Below are 5,000 nucleotides of genomic sequence, written 5' to 3'. Positions count from 1 at the left end.
ACGTCACACCATCGGTATTGACGACTAGACTGATTCCTTATAATCATTTGCCATACACCGGTGGAAGCTGCCGAGACGAGTAACTACATAGCGGGCTCGCCGTGTCACTAATGTACAGAGATACAACAGTTTCGACTGGAACCGGATTAAACGTATACACGGCGCTGATTAGTAATAGATAGAGCCATCAGAATACAGATAATGTATACAACTGTCCGTATACATGCTGAAAGACTCTGCTCACAATCACAACCACACGTCAGCCACACACCCTTATCACGCACTACTCTCTGCCTGTAACACGCACACAGACAATATGTAAGCACCAGCATGGAACAACACCCAGTGCATCCTCTCCGCCACATTAGACAATCCACACTGTCATAACCAGACTGGGAGGTCCACTCAGAAAACAGAATATCCCACCCACCCGACAACCACCATTGCTCAGCCAAGCCACCAACACCCACACATGTCCTACACAGGGGTGCACCCAACATCACAATACTGCCTCCTCTCACAGCACACAAACAATGGCAGGAATGAAAGACACAGGTCTGCCACAAGCATGGAATGAGAGCGCCGCCTGTCATGAGCCAAAGGTGCATCCTGACGTGGCAAATCAGATGATGCCGCAGGCATCCACTTACTATAATCACAATCAACAAACCGGCCGCCCCGCCCCGCCCCCCATTAAACCTTTCCTTACAACAATGTGTACCTTAACCTAACCTATATCGTACCGTAACCTAACCTATATCGTACCGTAACCTAACCTATGTCGTACCGTAACCTAACCTATGTCGTACCGTAACCTAACCTATGTCGTACCGTAACCTAACCTATGTCGTACCGTAACCTAACCTATGTCGTACCGTAACCTAACCTATGTCGTACCGTAACCTAACCTATGTCGTACCGTAACCTAACCTATGTCGTACCGTAACCTAACCTATGTCGTACCGTAACCTAACCTATGTCGTACCGTAACCTAACCTATGTCGTACCTTAACCTAACCTATGTCGTACCTTAACCTAACCTATGTCGTACCTTAACCTAACCTATGTCGTACCTTAACCTAACCTATGTCGTACCTTAACCTAACCTATGTCGTACCTTAACCTAACCTATGTCGTACCTTAACCTAACCTATGTCGTACCTTAACCTAACCTATGTCGTACCTTAACCTAACCTATGTCGTACCTTAACCTAACCTATGTCGTACCTTAACCTAACCTATGTCGTACCTTAACCTAACCTATGTCGTACCTTAACCTAACCTATGTCGTACCTTAACCTAACCTATGTCGTACCTTAACCTAACCTATGTCGTACCTTAACCTAACCTATGTCGTACCTTAACCTAACCTATGTCGTACCTTAACCTAACCTATGTCGTACCTTAACCTAACCTATGTCGTACCTTAACCTAACCTATGTCGTACCTTAACCTAACCTATGTCGTACCTTAACCTAACCTATGTCGTACCTTAACCTAACCTATGTCGTACCTTAACCTAACCTATGTCGTACCTTAACCTAACCTATGTCGTACCTTAACCTAACCTATGTCGTACCTTAACCTAACCTATGTCGTACCTTAACCTAACCTATGTCGTACCTTAACCTAACCTATGTCGTACCTTAACCTAACCTATGTCGTACCTTAACCTAACCTATGTCGTACCTTAACCTAACCTATGTCGTACCTTAACCTAACCTATGTCGTACCTTAACCTAACCTGTATTGCGCCTTAACCTAACCTGTATTGCGCCTTAACCTAACCTGTATTGCGCCTTAACGTAACCTGTATTGCGCCTTAACGTAACCTGTATTGCGCCTTAACGTAACCTGTATTGCGCCTTAACGTAACCTGTATTGCGCCTTAACGTAACCTGTATTGCGCCTTAACGTAACCTGTATTGCGCCTTAACGTAACCTGTATTGCGCCTTAACGTAACCTGTATTGCGCCTTAACGTAACCTGTATTGCGCCTTAACGTAACCTGTATTGCGCCTTAACGTAACCTGTATTGCGCCTTAACGTAACCTGTATTGCGCCTTAACGTAACCTGTATTGCGCCTTAACGTAACCTGTATTGCGCCTTAACGTAACCTGTATTGCGCCTTAACGTAACCTGTATTGCGCCTTAACGTAACCTGTATTGCGCCTTAACGTAACCTGTATTGCGCCTTAACGTAACCTGTATTGCGCCTTAACGTAACCTGTATTGCGCCTTAACGTAACCTGTATTGCGCCTTAACGTAACCTGTATTGCGCCTTAACGTAACCTGTATTGCGCCTTAACGTAACCTGTATTGCGCCTTAACGTAACCTGTATTGCGCCTTAACGTAACCTGCATTGCGCCTTAACGTAACCTGCATTGCGCCTTAACGTAACCTGTATTGCGCCTTAACGTAACCTGTATTGCGCCTTAACGTAACCTGTATTGCGCCTTAACGTAACCTGTATTGCGCCTTAACGTAACCTGTATTGCGCCTTAACGTAACCTGTATTGCGCCTTAACGTAACCTGTATTGCGCCTTAACGTAACCGATATTGCGCCTTAACGTAACCTATATTGCGCCGTAACGTAACCTATATTGCGCCGTAACGTAACCCACATTGCCCCTTAACGTAACCCACATTGCCCCTTAACGTAACCCACACTGCCCCTTAACGTAACCCAACACACGTTGGGCCTTAACCCAACACACGTTGGGCCTTAACCCAACACACGTTGGGCCTTAACCCAACACACGTTGGGCCTTAACCCAACACACGTTGGGCCTTAACCCAACACACGTTGGGCCTTAACCCAACACACGTTGGGCCTTAACCCAACACACGTTGGGCCTTAACCCAACACACGTTGGGCCTTAACCCAACACACGTTGGGCCTTAACCCAACACACGTTGGGCCTTAACCCAACACACGTTGGGCCTTAACCCAACACACGTTGGGCCTTAACCCAACACACGTTGGGCCTTAACCCAACACACGTTGGGCCTTAACCTGCTCTGTAATTGTCATACGACGCGTTAAATTAGTGTAGTGTTGCCTAACTGCAACCCCCGCAATATAGTTTGCTACTCGCACTGCCCGGTCCCCAGTGTATCGCTTCATGTTAAACACCTTGCAGCTATACACTGTAATGTGGATGGCAGCAGGACGTACATGCTCAATGCCCTTTGCAGTTGTTCATTGGCATTTGCAGTTGTTCATTGGCATTCGCATGTGCGAAGCACTTAGCCTACGCTGTGGTACGGCCTGTGTCAACTGTCCGCTGATGTTGTACGTCCAAATCACACACTGTACTGCACATTGGTCCTCATGTACTGAATGATACATCGTGGTACATGTGACCGTACAACGACTGCGCCAACAACGGCGAACCATGCGGTCCAAATGTTGTGCACTCAGCTACGTGTCGTCTCCCTATAAGAGCTGGATTGCAGTGTGGTATGCCCTGGATGGCGATCAGCATGAGCCGTCTGTTGATGTAGTGGCGCGTGTTGTCAGACGTAGTCGTCTCTTCTCACACACCGTGATAGCATGGTGCACTGCGTTCCACATCTGCGACATGCGACAGAGGCCGGTTGACAGTCGTTCGCGCAATGGACATCGCATACGTACGGGGGCCACCTTCCACGTGTTCGCGAAGCGTGCACATGTTGTTGCGTGTATGTGGGCAGACATAGTGTGTCGTGACACCTGACACAGGCATGCAACAATCGTTGAATTTGCAAATGGCGATGGACGCCTACGTTTGCTGGTGACGTTATGCAAATGAACAACTGGTAAACCGTTGTGGTGCGGTTGTTCTCGCTAGAGGTGAATCAGTGATGGCGACGATCGGTTGAGCTACCAACCGGTTGTTCCAGCGATACCCACCATGCCCACGAACGTGAATGGCATCTGGGTGTGAAGCGATACGCGGCGGTGGCTGGGTGGGACCGTCCCCGGCCGGTGAGGGGGGGCCTCCCGGCGTGCTGGCCGCGCGGTGCGTGGGCGCACGCGCTACAGCCGGCTGGTGGGGGCGGCCAGTGGCAGGCGCGCCGGCCGACGGAGGCGGCAGGCGGCGCAGCTGCGCGCCGGCGCACCCTGCACGCGGCGCCGTGCGGCCAAAGTAGGTCCTCGCGGGCCCGGTGCGAAGCGCGGTGGACATCTGCAGTGTGCTGGTCCGATTGAGGACTGTGTGCGCTGAGGATGCGCCGCCGCCCGGCGCTCGGCGCCGCGACGCCGTCTGCTGCTCGGTCGCCTCTGCGGTTCTCGCAGGTGGTTTGTATCGCAGCTGTGCGGACGTGTTGGCGCGTGCGCTGTGCTGGGAGAGTTCGCTTCGGCACCCAAGTGGGGCTTTTGTCCTTCTGTGGCGCTGGCGTTGGAGCTGCCGGTCACCGTAGGTGGCGCGTGTTGTCTCCCGCCGGCAATGCCACGACAGCACGCTCCCGGGCCTCTGTCGGCAGCGGCAAGCTCAGTTGGGAGCACGGGTGGTCGCACCTAAAGCGTCTACTCGCCAAACTCCGGGCGATTGCGCCTCTCTCGAACCCGACCAAGTACTTAGGACGGCGCTGCGCGCCGCCGGGACCTGAGAGGGTTTCGAGGTGTATTGTGCAGGGGAGCTCAGCCTCCTCCTGTTTGCAGAATAATTGAGCGGACGGTTGCGTGTTCGCGCGGGCCCCCGGGACACACTCCCGGGCGGCCGGCTGCTCAGCTCTAGTTGACGCAGCTCCCTGGTTGATCCTGCCAGTAGTCATATGCTTGTCTCAAAGATTAAGCCATGCATGTCTCAGTACAAGCCGCATTAAGGTGAAACCGCGAATGGCTCATTAAATCAGTTATGGTTCCTTAGATCGTACCCACGTTACTTGGATAACTGTGGTAATTCTAGAGCTAATACATGCAAACAGAGTCCCGACCAGAGATGGAAGGGACGCTTTTATTAGATCAAAACCAATCGGTCGGCTCGTCCGGTCCGTTTGCCTTGGTGACTCT

The 5,000-nt window shown here is 51.2% G+C and overlaps 1 non-coding gene across 1 annotated transcript in view; it reads left to right on the top strand.

Moving 5' to 3' along the window:
* Positions 1–4,735: 4,735 nt before the first annotated feature.
* LOC124579215 overlaps positions 4,736–5,000 on the top strand; it is a 1,910-nt gene continuing 1,645 nt past the window's right edge. The window contains exon 1 of the ribosomal RNA XR_006972925.1: positions 4,736–5,000. This exon is cut by the window's right edge and continues 1,645 nt beyond it. This is a non-coding gene — a ribosomal RNA (small subunit ribosomal RNA).

This window comes from Schistocerca americana, unplaced genomic scaffold (genome assembly GCF_021461395.2).
Source record: "Schistocerca americana isolate TAMUIC-IGC-003095 unplaced genomic scaffold, iqSchAmer2.1 HiC_scaffold_303, whole genome shotgun sequence".
Classification (NCBI taxonomy): domain Eukaryota; kingdom Metazoa; phylum Arthropoda; class Insecta; order Orthoptera; family Acrididae; genus Schistocerca; species Schistocerca americana.
This window is presented reverse-complemented; position numbering and strand designations above follow the sequence as displayed.